Raw genomic sequence first — 17,064 nt, forward strand, 5'->3', positions numbered from 1 at the left:
TTGTGGGGGTTTTGAGAGTCTAAAGCAGAAGTGTTTTTATTGATTTTCTGAAATGTTTGATTTTCAAGTTACCAAATATGGCCCAATGACCAAACAAGGGTCAAAGATCAACTGATGGTTGAAATTCTGTGAAAAGCTTGTCTGAGAAAAGAAACTATTTAAAACAACATTGACTATGCCGTTAATGGAAGATACATTTTACTTCCACTAAAAACTTAGCCAGTTGGGGAAGTGGGCTGTCCTCCAGTTTTTCTATAGATGGTTCAATCGCCGTCACTGCTTGTTTATGCATCTGTGGGAAAGACGCTGAACTCCACCTTGCATGGCAGCCATCTACATTGGTGTGTGTGGACATGGGTGTACAGTTTTGACATTGCTAAAAAGCGGTGGAACAAAAGGAGCTATAAAAGAGAAATATATTTCACCAAACAAATGATTGGGTCCTTTTGCAGATGTAAGTCTCAAAATAATATTTTTTTACACAGGCTGTGGTACATTGGTCTACAGCTGCCCACTGGAGTAAAGGAAAACAATGAGGGTTTTTTTATGCCAAGTAAACAATCCCTTCATAAGAACTGAAGAGCAAAACTCATTTCACAATTTCACTGAAATTGAAATCTGAAAGTCCACTGAACTTTTTTCTCCTAGGTTTAACCAACTGACTGCATTATATAATCTACCAGACCACAGTGCCTCAATTTGCACATCATAATTAATTTTTCAAAAACCTTTTATATCCCACCGTTTCATCTTCCAAGAGCAGTAAAAAATGTGTCTGGGCTGGACAAATAACCACAGAGCTCCATACCGCGCTGCTCCATCGGATGAAACAACTCGGCTGTAACCCTTTCTGAATGAAGTTTGTTAAAGCACACGCACACTGTGTAGCACATTCCCAGAGGACTGGAGTGAATATAAGAAATAAATCTACAGTGTTAAAAAAATGTGTGCTTTATTCTGGATAAACAAAATCTCATGTGAAACGGTGGAGGAGAGAAATTCAGAGTGGCAGACAAATGGATGGTTCCCTCCCAGTGAATCAGATTTCTTGAGGAGGAGGAAGGGGATGCAGCGATGGCTGGCCTGGCCTACTTTCCTACATTCATCAGCCAGTTCGTCCTCATGGGAACACTGGAGGTACAGTGTACGGAGGGAGTGCAGCCACGCTTGGCCTGTCACCGCAAGACGGCAAAGAAATGGCTGCACTCTGACAGGGAGAGCGGATGGGTGGAAAGTCAGGGCACTTATTCCACGCAAAGAGGGAGCTTGGGTAAAAACAGTCCAGTCGTGCCTTGTTTCCATCTTTACACTCTCCATTTCCTCTCAGCCTGCTGCCTCTGGAGAGTTTCTTTTTCCTGTGTGGCTAAGTTCAGGCCCGGCAGATGTTACTGCTGTGTGAATTCCTAAAACGAGAGGTGTATAAAATATCTGAATAGATTGACATACATCCCTGCACTCAGCCCCCCCAACTCTTCCTCCTTCGCTCGCTGTCATGTCCTCAGGCTCCTGTCACTGTCTGAGCTACTGCAGGTAGACATCCGTAATTATTAAGGTGAAGGGAAATCGCATGCTAGAGTGCCTACAGGTGTTTTGCAATGTGAAGGAATGCGCACACACACAAACAAAGACGCTGAAGCAACACAGTCTGAAGCAAATGCTATAAAGAAAGCATTAGACACCTCTAAAAGCTTTCTAATTCCCACATATAGCCTGTTAATGCACTGATTTTCTTCTTTATGCCTCTTACTGCGGATTTGTCCAATTATTCCTCCAAACAGCACTGGGGGCTTGTTGCTAGGTTACCACCAGGTAACACACAAACACACATGCACACACACACAGAAACACAGTTACCACAGAAGATGAAGGTGTTTCCAAATAAAGATGATTTTTTTGAGCTTCTGGGTGAGTGAGACTGTCAAATCTACTGTCGCCTGCCTCTAACCCGTCCTCATCAGCTTGGTTAATGTGGCAGATGCAGACAGGCTCACCAAGGCAGATGGATGAATTCACACATGATTTCATGTGAAAGCACACTGATTTTAAATGCTGTCTTACACAAAGACTTGAGGGAACTTGTTTGCCACTTGCCCCAAACGACGGATATACCAAAAAGAGAAGAAATAAAGGAGAGAAATAGATTTTTCCAAACTTTCCCCCTGAAGACAAATGCAAGTCTGAAGTTGAATTAGTGAACCAAATTATGACTCAGACAATGAAATGGAAAACGAGACAGTGAGCTTCCTCAGCAACGATAAGTCTGACTGTGAGTTACAGCCCTGTAGGGCATCCAGGAGATGAGTCTCGCCCGTCTCCACCCCGTCTCACAGTTTGATCCCGGTGCTGGGGTTTTAGAGGGTGCAGAGGGCCGTGACGCATGGCACGTTTCCCCTGTGCACTGGCTGATGCCCTCTGACAGATTGAGGCTGCAAGGATGTGTTGACATTCTCCGCGTGTGCATCCTTGTTTATGTAGGAATCCATGTGCAGTTTTACATCTATCAGATTAATAGAAAGAAAACCACACAGTTGAACATGAGTCCACAAAAGCTCCGCTTGTTTGTCCAACCAAGTCAGATAAATTAAAGAAATAAATTAGTCATGAAATCTAAATCATCCAGGTTTTGTAACTGGTTGTCCTACTGTGATTTCTGCTCGATTAATTTTTTTCAGCTTTGCCAAATCACTTTTTAATTGCCTTTTTGTTCAAAGAAGCCTGACGTGCACAGTTTACAATCCGCCATCGTGACATCGTTTCTGATCCCCACAACAAATTTGCATTTAAAAGTCAATAGTCTGACATAAAAATGCAAGAGCAAGTTCTTACTATGTCACAAACAATTGCACAAAACTTTCTTGAGTCTCACCCTTTTCCCAATGGAGCCAAGTCACAGTGGCTTATTCCCGGGGAATAGCTCAGTGAGTAAACTCCATTGGAGATCCAGTAGCGGTTTCCCACTGCTCTCTGTTTTCATCAGGTGCCGGATTGATAAGTTACAGTATTACTCAGTGGCAGTGAAGCACTAACTATTACTATTAGGTGTAGAACTGAGAATGCTGTTACAACTATTACATTGATGGTCAGCGAGTTACGTTTGTCCTCCATGAAAACCGTGGAAAAGCTGCTGTCTCTTCGGGTCCTCCTCCCTCTGCTGGCTCTAAACGTTTTGGCATTAGCTGGGATGTAGTTGCGGCTGTAAAAAGAAAAAATAGAAGTTTATTTTCGTAAGACCTGTCAGCTGATGTCTCTATATTGGAATATCTCTGCTGCTTTGTTGTTGCTGCTGCTGCTGCTGCTACGTCTTCTTATTGTTGCTGTCATTCCTTTATAATTCTTTTTTCTTTTGACAAGCAATGTTATGAGTTTTGAAAGACTGCAAAACCGTGTACTCCCCAATGCAAAAGCATGTGCATGTACAAAATATCGAACTTAATGTCTGATCAACTCAAACAGACCCAAGTAATGTGTGTGTCTCGAACATTTGACTTATGTAAATTACAATGAATGAAATTAGTTGGTTTTCATTGTTTTTGAAGGACATGTGGTCCTGAGAGACAGTCTTTCACATTGTTCTAATGCGCTCACAAAGCTGGAGAGAATGTATTATCCACAAGATTCCAAAGTGCTGCTTTTCAGTGGATCTAAAGAAAAAAAATCTCCATTTACTGATTTTAAGTGATTAAGTTACTTGATACATTTGAAACTATTAAGATGTTTTGCTAAAGCTTGATTGTCTAAAACGCGTATTTTCAACTTTGTTTCACATGCTTGATTCATTTGTTTGTCTAGTAAGACTTTGAAAGACCTATTATTATGTTTATATTGGCTGAATCTTCTAGCTCTTTCAACAGAGAAAACAAATGTCAGGACTATAATGGAATTATAGAGCATTCAGGCATTCTTTAAGTATCTGGCAATTGGGCAATCTAACTATTTTGTGGGGGACTCAAAATATGGTCAATCTATTATAGACTGAACTTCACAGCGTAAACAGCTCAGCTGGTGGGTCACATCAAAAAGATTGCAGCTATTTTACAATAAGACATCATGATGGGAGTTAAACTTAACTCACAAGTTACTTTACAGATTGACTAGTTGTTGCCCTACGTTGCAGGAACTAGAAAATAACTTTTAAAATGAAGCAACTAGTAATTGCAATCAAGTAATAACTGAGTGAAATCAGTTAGACTTTATTTTTTGTATATCAAGACATGTAAAGGAGTCAACATCTTAAAGAGTGTCAGTCTCACACTTATAATAATGAAAATAATAATAATACTAATGATAATATTAGTAAAATTAGTCATTGAGCAATAAATCAGGGTATAAAGTTAAGATATAAGCAGGATAACTTAATAATCTATGTTTTATCAATTTCCTAGTATAAAATACACAAATTCTTTGGTTTCATTTCAATAGTTTTTCTTCAACAAGTAGTTATCGTTGTTGTTGTTTTTGTAGCTCTTAGTGCTGTTTCAATTTAGTAATTAGAAAGTTAAATCTCTGTGCAATAAAAACAAAGAGATAAAATGTCCTCCTGTCTTTGCAAGAATCCAATAGTTGCGTCATAAAAAAGATTTAGCAACAAAATAATTCAGTGTCGTATGACTACTAACTGCAACTTATTAAATTATTGGTATTGTGTTGCATGGGATATTCTTAAAGTCTACATCTCGTGTGTGCGTGGGCATGTGTGTCTGAGTGTCTGTGCAACAATAAGGCCTATTTTGTGAGAACTTGTGAAGCATGGCCATGGCCTGTCTAATGAGATAGGGTGTTGTGTTGCGCTATGTGTGTGAAATTGAAGCACTGGCAGCGTAAATTGAATTAAAAGGTTTTGTGTGTGATAAGAATGCACACGTGACCGAAGAGCCTGTAAGTTAGCGTGTCCATCTGCGAGTGTGTTCGTGTATCTTACGTGATTAACATGGTCACATGGAGTAAATTTTATTGGATGCAGCTTAGATGAAGGAGAAACAAGTGGGATTGTCCGTATCGAATCATGCCGGGGGAAAAAAAAATTGCTTTCAAATGACTTTTGTGCGTAATGAACCCTTTGTGCCCTCCAAACATTCATGCGGTTTCACATGCGCATGACTTAGCTGGAAACATTGGCGAATAAAAACAAAAATTAACCAGTTGTGCAGGTTCCTTGCTGCAAAAAATCCTCCATCACTTCATCTGAGCCTCTTAAAATATTAATTCCCAAGGTGCAGCCATCTTGAAAACAGAACTCAGGGTCCTTGAATCTGACCTGAGTTCACAGTTGAAATACAGTCCAATACAGTCTGTTTTTCTTTTTCTCTTCACAAAACCAGAAAAGGTTTGGAGTTACACACACTGAGACAATTAAAAAAGCATTAGTATGCAGTTCTGCTATAGTGCTGCCTGTTGGAAATGTAATGTAACATTTCGATTGGTACTCTAAAGAACCAGGACAGCTTCTGTCGTCAAGTTCATATTGTTTTCTGACTAACCACAATTGAATGTAATGTAATTTATTGAATCTTTTCAAGAGATAATTTGTATTGCTATAATAGTTCTAGCATGTTAGCACTTTGAGATTTTAAAATGAAAAGTGCATTAGAAATAAAATGTACTATTATAAAATGAACTGATTACTAAATAAGTGGAAGATTTTAAAAAATCATATTTACGTAGAAGGAGTGGGGATTTAATTCTTCTTCCCACTCCTTTTGTATTGTTCTGCTGTTATTTATTCACTGTTTGCTTGGAGAGATCTCGTTTGGTTGATTGGCGTGACATGTTTATTTGATTTTGTACATGTTTAAAATAAAAAAATACTGAATATAAAATTTAAAAGAAGCAATATAATATTGTAAAAAAAAATTTCTATGTAAAATGAGTTTGAAGATGTGTACTAACATTTTTGGTACACGCTGATGATCACAGATCACTACATTAGTTGATCAATCACTGATGAGATTAAAATAGAAGAACATCCAATCTCTGAAGTAAACAACGGCAGATCTGTGGAGAGGACGTCCCCCAGCACCAGGGAGCCATGTGAGCACTCAGAGGGGAGGAGGCTATTGATTCACCTCAGTCTTTCTTTACTCTCCAAGCTCTCTGAAAATACCCAAGGAGCCAAAAAGAAAATATCTCACAGCTGTTCTGTGTGCAGTCAAGCCATTCCTGTGTTACTTTTCTTTACTCGGGCAGAGGCCCTACTCCTGAACCCCGACCAGCTTTTTGGCCCAACCTTTCTATGAGCTTATCTCCGTCCCGTGTTAAACTTTGCTTTCACCCTCTCGTTGTATTTTTTTATGACTGCAGAAATGCACTTTAATTTGTACCGGGGTTCTGCCCACCAGTTTGAGAGGGATCAGCAGAAAACACAAGAAAACCGGGGGTTGGAAGTATCACGTATGCTAGTGGGAATGTCAGTGTCACGACCTTAGGGAAGCAGGCGAAAAGATCAGTCTCTGGAGCGCTTATCTTGCACTCCATCTGTAGTAGATTTTGTGACACGAGCACAGAGGAGCACAGAGGGATAGAAAACACTTCAAGCACCCTCTCCTCCAACCCCCTCCAAACCTGCAACAAAAGCACTCCTCTTGTTTTCTGGCTGGTGAGAGCGGCTCACAGCATGAATAATTAACAGGGGACAAACAATAACTATCAGCTGTCTATCTGAGAGTTGTTGTGCTATCTGTTGCTGGAATCAACAGGGTTTGTCAAGCAAGAAACATTTACCACCCCTCTGAAAATAAGCTTACTGTAGATCTTAGGATATCGACTGGCGAATGTCCAATGGAATGTCGAATCGAATGTTGAATTGCAAAACAGAAGAGATTTTTTTGGGGCAGCAACAAAAATAATTTTATAATTTCACACACAGACAGTCCCCTGTCTGTCTTCTTTAGGAATAGTAAACGATTTTTATGGTGAAAATGATCGCATCAATGCATTCTGACACAAGTTTAATTTACAGCCATTCAGTTGATTTTTCACGTTAAATTAGTTTCTGCATTCCTCATTCATTGGTGAGTATTCTGTTACAACAGGAGGAAACGTTTGGCGTCCTCACCATGGTCAACATTGCCTATCCCTGATACACATGTACAATACAATATATAAATAAATGGGCTCCATTTCTGTAGCACCCTGTCACCAGCAGTTTCAAAGTGCTTCACACTGTTCGTGAAGTTCACCCATTAACAAACACTCTCACAGCACATTTGACGGCGGCCAATCAAGGTTCCTGCGCATCCCTGGAAGCATCTTCGAGTTCATAGTCTTACAGAAGGACGATTCAACTCGTGGACAGGTAGTCTAAGACTGAACTGTCCATCGGGAGATTGGAGGACAAACCGCTGCATCACCTGAGCAACACACGCTCTTACACATATAGTTTTATTTCCTAATATACCTTCTACTTTTTTTACTCTCTCGTCCTCTCTGATCTTGAAGTAGAATTATTGGGTATCTATGAATGAGAGATTTGTTTTATTAAATAGGTAGTAGTTGTGTACTTTATGGACCTCTAACAGGTAATCCTGACAGCCTTGAGCCTCAGCCCATTAAGAAAGGACATCAGAAGCTGGCTTTACCCTTTTTACTTTTATTTATTGAATTTTCTTGTTTTTAACTAATCAACACTTTTACGGCCACATGTCTTTTTCTGCTGATGTAAATCAGAGAATTGCATTCCTGCAATATGTGTAAATAAACAAGACCCTATACTGGTTGTCAAACAATAATCACTGCATAAGATAATCTAGTAACAAATCATTTTCAACCCAAGGTTCCCAAAAAACAATCTTCAAATAATTTCATGCTTCAGCTATTTATATAGATCTTTGCACATCAAGATTTCTAATTTGGAAACTAACAAATGGCACCAAAACCTAAATTAAGTACATACTTTGAGACATTTGGATTAGTCCTCATATTCTGTCTTGTATTCCTTACATATAGTTGTATCTCACTGTACTGTTCATTGTACTGCACATATGTTCTGAGTTCAACTTCGTCTTCAATCACACATTTCCCATTCCGCTTTATCCAGGTTGTGATCTAGGAGCACTGGCGCTGATCCCAGCTGACTATAGGCAAAGGCAGGATACAGGACAGGGTATGAAGCAGGAGGTTTCAGAGAAGTTGCCTCAGGGAAAACTGGCTCCGGTTTCATCTCTATGTCACTTCTTGATCCTTCAATATCAGATCCTTCAGTCATTGTGTTGCAGAATTCACCAGAGATTGGGCTGTTCACCCACGAATAGAACGTGAGGTGTGTTTAGACTGTCATGAGACACTTTGTAATTGTAGTTTTGTACTGGCTGTTATTTTCTCCAGGTTTCCCTTGCAAAGGAAATCTATACCTCAATCGAGAGTGAAGTTATGCTGTCTGTGAAATGCTCAGCAATAGATCACCCCATGCTTTCTATAGGCTTCGGTGGTCCACACATCATTTCTGATTATAGAAGTTGTGTTTGCCCCCCTCAGTGTAATCCAGAAGTGAGACCAGGGGAGGGAGAACCGGGGGGGCGTGAGCATGGTGGGAGTCTCCGCCCTCCGGAGCGGAGCAGGCTGCTGGATGAGCCGCTCAGCTTTCAGTGAGTTCACTAAACTGTTTGCATACCAATCTCCCCTCAGCACTGCATGCTTGTCTAAACTGGGATCGCAGATCTCGGATCGGTGGATTTTAATAGTTGGACCCCGTCGGGCACTCTTCACTCCGGTGGACATCCCAGCTGTATTGCTGTTTGTTTGTTTGTTTGTTTGTTTGTTTGTTTCACAGTAGAAGCTGTGGCTGTTTTAGTCCCTTTTTTTTTCTCCAGGGAGACCCAGCTTGTCACATCCAGAGGTTTCCGCACTGAGCTGCTCTAAGGTAAGAAATTATTTGTAAAGAAAAAGTGTCTCCAACTTGAATGAAACGGGAGGTTTCCGCTGAAGGGACTCTTGATTTAGCAGCGTGTCTGATGTACTGATGGGGGATGTTGTTGTGCGCAGTGTTTGATTTCTGCTGGAGCGACTTTGTTGCAGCAACTTGCAGCTTCACCTCGGATTAGAAGCACAAATTGATTTCTGGCTCCATTGTATGCACTTGTGTTATCCTCAATTCACACGGGGTTTTTTTTTTTTACCCCTTTAGGAATAAAACCATAGTCACGCGCACCAATACGCGCCAGTGACGCAAGTACTTTAATGTGCGCATTTCTTTTTTTTTTTTTGGTCTAAGTGTGAGTGATATGAGAAATGTGACAGCAGGGATATTCTGGAGCGATGTGTGTTAGCCTCCAAGCTGGCCCCCTTCCCACGGGGGTCGAGCCCAGACCGAGGACGCTTGTCTGCGGAGATGCTGGGGGTCAGCAGATGGGGGTCTCTGACGGCGTTTTGCTGTAGGGCAGAAGTCCTCTGTCAGGTTGGATTAATCAAAGAGATGCATCATCCCAAACCACCTCAGCCCAGCCTCATTCTGTCTCATCTCCCCTGATGAGGAAAATTGTGCATTTAGTGGCCCCGTATAACTTCTGATAGCCACCAACTTTTTGTATTTAACTGTTCTGCAAGTTTTTGAAAATGGATTACTCTAGGTATACTAATATAATGAAAATCAATTGCTTTAGTTGTCTCTCTTATTCAGGGTTGTGTTGATATTGTGCACTCAGGGGCCACATACAGCCAGATTTCATCTCGAATGTGCCAGACCAGTAGAATGACCATAATAACCGTTATAAACATGTTGTGATAACACAAATTCCCTCCTTCTTTAGTGCCTTTGTATAACTTGAAAAAAGTCCACAATTCCAGAGAACTTGAATAAGTGTGACATTTTAAAGACACTCAACATGGAGCCATTTTCAATGATGTTACCTGGTGTAAAATACACTTAACCGTGTGCTCTAATTGTGGCCGTTTGCAACCTTCAACATGCATGTTTTGACAAAATGACACCCACCATATGGTGTTGATGCTAGTGCTACGATATTAGCTATAAGTTTGCTTTCAGTGCTGCGTCACTGATCTGTTAGTAAACCTCAGTGAATAAATCAGAAACAGTAGTGACTTTCATTGGAAAAACAAACGGTTATGTGTTCTTTTTACTCCATGGACCAGAACAGACCTTCTGGTGGGTTGGTTTTGGTCCATAGGCCATATATTTGTCACCCTTGCATTAGCTGTGGTGTCAACACTGCATGTGTGGGTCCATCTGATGACTGATTCACGTATTAAATTCAGCAAAATTTCAGTCAGTTAGAAGTCAAATGGTTGTTTTGAAGTCATGCAGAACATGGTGTAGCACTTATTCTGGAAAGAAATCGATTAATAAATGAATGGCAAGGTCAATGAACAGCAACGAAAGAGCTGAGATAAAATACCTAGTGCAAATATATTTCCAACGTGCCACAAGCAGTGGCAATACCAAATAGCTTTTATGAATGTGTGTCCCACAATGAAATCCTTATCAGTGTTTTTGCTGCTCAGAATGAGCATTTTCATGAGCTGAAAAAGTACAAATAGGGAGCAAAGAAAGTTTTTACTCTCACATGCTGAACTGTTCCACTTGTCTGGTTAGTTACAGCTGGAAGCCAGGGGATTATCAGAAACTGGCCAACTAGTCTGGCTCTGAGGGACCTATTTACGCACCATCCTATCCAGCCAAGTGTGCTCTGCTGGACTGTCTTGCCTCACGTTAAAGACACAACCAGCTCTCTGTATACCCGCATTTGGTACAATCATATCACTCCCAAACAGTTTGTACAGACTGAAAAATCTCCCGTCCTGACTGATGAGCCGAGCTGCTGTTACTGCTGCATCATGTAAAGACTGTGCCATTTCCCTCTCAGTCTGCGGTGAGTTCCACGCTCTGTATTTCCTTTATTATCATTATTCACCCCCAAACCAAATGAATGGGAGTTGGGTGAGAGAGACGCACACAAACTAGAAACAGAAATGTGTTTGTTCCCCATGTTGTGGGTGAACATTTGCCTTGTCAAATGAAAAAAAGAAAAGAAAAGAGAGAGAAACCGTAGTATTGATGCTTTTGGAGCAGCTGCCAACATGGATGACTAAACTCTGCCTGAAGCCTTTCTGTGTTCAGCTTAATTCACATGAGCGTTGGGAAATAGAAATAGCTTTTTGTCTTGGCAATGATAAGGATGAGTACAAATGGCAACAACAGGGTTCGTGTACCTACATTGTAATTTATATGAGGAATAAAGGTTAGCAGCAGCAACAGTGTGCTTGGTTTCTTCGGTGGACCACAGAGAATAGCAATTAAATGGGAGCATGTTTGAGTGGATTCAAATCTACTCCGAGCCAAGCTGGTATTTATTCCACCTACAGATACAGAACACCTGGTGTGAGACTTGCCACTGGTGATCAGAGCACTCATTTTAATAGTGCCTCTGATAATGTGTTGCTCTTAATCACACATCCACGGTGCCAGCAATGAAATGAACAGCAAAAACACATTAAAAATTAACAAAATATAAAAGAGAGAGAAAGTGTGGTAAGTTCATTACTCCTGTGTCATCTCTCTCCGGCTCTGGCAAAGATGGGGTTCGTGTTGAATTGTAGTGTATGGCAGCTCCCGCTGAGGGAGACGAGGTGACTGACTTGATGCCGCCTGGCCTGGCAGAGCATCGCTCATTAAAGGCCTGAAATTAATCAGTCTGTGGTTCCACATGGTTGGGTGCCTCTGATTTCTGCCCTCCCCTCTTTTTTTTTTTCCCTATCACTTTCACACTTTCACTCTTTCTCTCTTTCCTAATATCAACTGATGTGCTTGCAAATGAGTCTGCTGCCTCTTTTGGCCAGTCATTTGATCTTCAACCCAGAGTTTACATCTCGTATTCATTCAGCCTCACTACAAGAGTGGACAGCACTTTCTCTTTCTTTCAACCATCTTTTCATCTATTACACCCCCCCTTCCTTGTCCCCATCTTTTCCTATCCTTCCTTTCTTCGTCCCTCCCTGATCCAACCTGCAGTGCACGTATGTATCCATATCGATGGGTTCAGAGCGGCAAAGGCACAGGGAAAACGAGGCTGGGTCATCACTCTACGCTCGCTTTCCCCTGTATCAGCCCCACTACGGCATCAGTGGTCCGTAGAGAGCCTGGAACTAAATGGAGTATCTATTGGCTCAATGAGAAAATTGCTTTTTTCGATTGCTGGAGGAGTCTTCATTTAATGTGTGTGATGCAGAGGCCTCAGCCTGTAATGGGTTCAGCATCTTTGTTGTCAGGAGACATGAGAAAATGAAATTTGCCTTTCAGCCAGCAGAAATAATTTACTCTCTGAAAGGTGTGTTTTTCATCAGCTGTTTAAAAGCTGTGAAGGTGTGTGTTATCATGTTCTGTATGCCTGCACTGTGTTTTCACCTGGACATGGACCTGGTCCGTGTATTTCAATTTGATTTGCTAAAGGATTTATTTTTTTCTTGAAGTTGGGTCATAACAAAGTCCTGATGTTGAGTGAAACTGGCTGGTTTGGTAACTGTCATAAAATAGATTTACACTTCAGCTCACATGAACCACACATGAGCTTTTAGGTATTAAAATCAAGATTTGGCTGAAATGGAATAAGTTGTGTTCAAGGAAATATATCAATGAAAAAGGAAATACTGTGGGAATCAGCTCAAGATAGAGAGAAATAAAGCAAATAACTTGAGGGCGTGATGTTGAGATGAAAAATGTGAAAGGAAGAAATATCACGTCTGTAATTATCGCAAATTTCCACTGAGAATGAACACTGTTTAGAGCGGCTATTAAGATATGCATCTATTCAGCCATCTCCTATATTTTATCTAAAGAAGGTGCCACGGCGAAACGGAGCTGATCCCAACTGGCATTGGTGAAGGCGGGTAACACCCTGCTTGGGTCACCAGTCCATCACAGTTCAAACACAGAAACATCAAAAAACCACACACATTTTTACATCTACGGGCATTTTAGAGTAAACAATTAGATTCAAGTGCATCTTTTTTGTAACCAGGGGAAGAAATCAGAGCATCCAGAGGAAAAAAGAAAACTCAGGCTCACACAGGGAGACTCTGCAAACCACTAGAATCTTCAGCATGTAACCTTAAAGTCTTTTTCCATTTGATTGAGGTGTAGTCATTCCTATTCTACAAGAGGAGTAACACATTAAAATGCATGTTGTGACCTAATCACATCAGTAACCTGCATTTAGTGCTACAACCGAGTTAAAGCATGTCAACCCACATTGGAGTGTTTTTCTAATGTAGCATTTTTATCATCTCTTTTGAAGACTTTATTTCATGATTACAGATATGTTACTGTATATTTTCCTTTATCAGTTTAAACAGCTGGCCAGGTCTGCATGCTTCACAGGTGATAAGTTATTGGACGGCACATTAAGAAACACAACTAACCGGAAAAGTTCTGCAGCTTTTTAATGTCTTTTAAAAGGGTTTTCTAGATGCTTGTGAAACAGTCGTGACTGCTGAAGCGATGATAATGTAAATGCTCTTGTCTGTTTTGGACTAACTTTTATTTGTGTTTCTGCTTGATCAAACATGAGTCACACATTCACACATTCCTTTGTCCGTTGCGTGCCTCTATACGGGCCAGGATGTCGGGAGTGACCTAAACGCAGGGCAGCTGGCAGTCCCGAGTTCACTGAGAGCAGGAAGCTGAGGGGCCTCTTCCTTTTTTATCAGGAGGAAGCAGGACGGCTGTTTGTGCTCAACCCAGGGTTTCTTTGTGCTTATCTTGCGTTCACCCTATTTCCCTCAATAATGGCTGTGCTGAACAGGTAATGAGGTAAAAGGTATGTATTTGACAAGCTGGGCTTGGGAGATAGCGGGCTCTCCAATGGGCTTATGGCTTGATGGGCTCTTAGTTGAGGGTACACTCAACCCCATCTCTGCATGTTTGAATCTATCTCCAAATCCCCCACAGCCATCCCTCCCTCTCTCTCTCTCTCTCTCTCTCTCTCTCTCTCTCTCTCTCTCTCTCGCTCACTCTCTGCATAATGTTCTTCTGAACTAATAAACCATTTTGCTCAGGTGTCCATTAAAGGCTACTGGTGAGAGCCCGCTGGTCATTACACTCAGTAAGCACGCCTGGTAAATCCCCATGCGTTTGCCAGCAGGTTTCTTCATCACCCAGTGCTCTTTTTATCCTCCAGATGCAGCTGAAGCTCAGATAGAAGCTTAGGCTGGCCACAAGTCTAGGTGTGTGACACAGGGGCTAACGTGTGGGGAGATTACCTGCCTGACTTCAGAGAAAGTGGAGCACAGCTCTGATTCACTGAATCATCCTGAAGTTGAAACACTTCTCTGCTTGAACGAGCAGTGTACATTGTGGGGAGGAGGGTGGCACACGTCTTTTTGCTTTATTAAAAGGGGCACTTGTTTTATGTTTACAGGACGAACAACCCGCTCCTTGGTTTACCTCTCATGCCGTAGTGTTGAATTGAACTGACTGTCCCACTGTTGGCTCTGTGGGCCGCAGGAAGCTGGGTGCTAATCATGAAGCACAGAAGAGGAAAATCTCATTTTATGCCTGTGTGATTGTTTTCAGTGCTTGCAGCCCAACACGGTAGCTTTTTAATATAGATAATATTTGAGGCTCCTTTTAGATTTGCTTCTCGTTTTGTTTTCCGCATAAATTCCCCGGTTCCTGTCGGGGATTTGTGATAAAGCTTCTGAGTTCACACGATTCATTTGTAAGTACAAATGGAGGATTGTACAGTGCTTATGAATTGACAAGAAGAGGAGACATGTGCTGCACAAATAATGAGACAAATGTCTGTGATATTCAGGAAAAAATAATTCCTGGAATATACTCCAGCTTCAGACTGGACTGTGCTTCATTATTCTCAAAATGTGGACAGGTGTCACAAGTGTCCACTTCAACTGAGTTCCAAACAGCTTTCATTGTTTGTTTGCTTTCACACTTGTCAGGTTTGAGATGTTTCGTTCTGAATTGATTAAATTTTGTGAAGCACAGCTATACAGTATAACCAACATACAGGTTCTCTGTGCGAGTATTTGTTCTTTCCCATCCACTTGTTAAATTCAATGTGTAAGTATCTTGCGATGTTATTCACAAATGATGAGAGGAGGGATTCTAAGATCTGGTGAAGGTTCAGGCAAATGACTGCAGTAATGCAGTCATGGTAATAAATTACCGTTGTGGTGAGGATGGAGCTGAGTTGTAAAGCCAAGCTCTCTCTTTACCTGTCGGTCATATACGAACCTACACTTGTGCACTGTAGCTCATGACAAAAGAATGAGATACAAGCGACTGAAATTAGATTTCTGAGCAGCGTGTTGGGGAGCTCAATCATCCAGGGGAGGCTCAAAGTGGAGCCACCACCACTCAACATTGTGGATGAGCTGGTTTTGGCATCTGATAGGATACCCCCAGTCAGGTGTCCTGGTCATGGCCAATTGGGCCTAAACCCGTGAGTAAACCACTCTCAGTTAAGCTTTGAGGGGCTTTAGGTTCCCCAAGGAAGTTTAGGGGGGAAAGTGATTTCTTGACTTCTTTGCTTTCCAATTTTGACACTGCGATGGAGGAATGGATGCATTTGTGTTAGGTAATATATGTCAGACAAACAAATGCTTACGCCTTATGGCTTTAGGAAACCAAGATCAGTATTCTTCCTTGTTCTCTAACATTTTATTGGCAAAACAATTAAGGGATTCATTGAGTCGTACGGGCGCATACTAACAACAACAGCAAAAACATCTTGTTAGGATCGATCATCCTGCAACTTTCACAGATACACTGATAAGGAGACACACTACTGGGCGTAAAAACGTTCCCACTTCATTCACAACGACTGATCCACTGCAATTTGGCGATTTTTTTGAGAATGGTACTACCAGCTGAGCTCAATTGAGATTTGTTTTTACAGCCTCTCTATGTGATTCATTGGGTCTAATGGTACTCTTGAATCCTGACTCAGGCATTTTTCTGATTAAATGGGACTCTCTCCGAGCTTCTGGTCTTTCTCTTTTTCTGTTGCCTCAGCCACAACTGTGTTTCAGCTCCCTTCCTCTTTTCTCTCTCTCTTCCCAAAGCAAATTCTCCGGCTCTTCCTAGGTTTCTAAAATAAAAAGTACATAGCGTTATGAGTGAATCCTTATTAGTCATCGGATACTGTTATATTGCAGTCTATTTCATTACATATTCATTGCTGTGTCTTTATTTTCTCTGCCTACAGGGGCTCAGGGCCTGTGTAAATATCCTGTTTATTTTTAATCACTGATGACAAGCTACACAGTGTAATGTGATATCATAATTGTTGCACACAAATACAAACATGTTGTCTCATCATAAATTGATTCACTTATTTAAAGTGACCAATTTATTGTAGGGATGGACAGTAGGTTCTTAATGATGACCCCCATAATTGGGTCATTATCACTGCACACAAATTAAATGCATGTTGCAGCTGGATGGTAACTCATTATGTCTCTTTCCCTAACATTTAGACCATGGTCGGATGTCATTATATAAGGGTAAAAGTATTACTCTATATCCAATTTATCGACACGGGAAGATAGTGGGTTATATCATTATTTTTTGCTGTCTCGTCTTTTCCAGAGGGTGTGAATTACAGTACACCTTCGAACAGATTATTATATTTTTTTTAGAATCATTCAGGTTTGTATCCCAGTTTGTTTATAACACGTTCCAATCACTGATAATTGAACCTTAATTGAGTAAATACAAATGTAGCTAAAGCCCTCTGGCCACTTCTGGTTAAACTCAACAGGAAACAGAGTTGTATTTAATTTTTTGCATATGGATCTCATATCTACTTGAATCTAGGCTGCCGGATGTTTTGCATTTACCTTGTAAACAATGCACGAATAAAGCTTAGCTCAGCAAAGATTTGTTTAATTGACTTGGAGTCGAACGTTGTAGAATTCAGTGGACATAATTGGGCTAATGGGATTCTCTTCTTGCATCCGCATGCAAGTCCAATACAATAGCAAGTACATTCGAAAAGGCCCATGTTTCTTTCTTTCTTCTTCCTCGGACTGGTTGCATTTTGCTGCCTTTGAAGCCCACACACCTTGTCCACGCCACTGCTCTCCGCAGCACCCGAGGAA

The 17,064-nt window shown here is 41.1% G+C and overlaps 1 protein-coding gene across 1 annotated transcript in view; it reads left to right on the forward strand.

Annotated features, from left to right (window-relative positions):
• The first annotated feature begins 8,540 nt into the window (after positions 1–8,540).
• The window catches only part of tspan18b (tetraspanin 18b), a 35,507-nt gene continuing 26,983 nt past the window's right edge, over positions 8,541–17,064 (forward strand). The window contains exon 1 of the mRNA XM_080475621.1: positions 8,541–8,854. The gene's annotated coding sequence lies outside the window, so the exon portion shown is untranslated. The remainder of the gene's footprint in view (positions 8,855–17,064) is intronic.

Source organism: Lipophrys pholis (assembly GCF_963383615.2).
Source record: "Lipophrys pholis genome assembly, chromosome: 11".
Classification (NCBI taxonomy): domain Eukaryota; kingdom Metazoa; phylum Chordata; class Actinopteri; order Blenniiformes; family Blenniidae; genus Lipophrys; species Lipophrys pholis.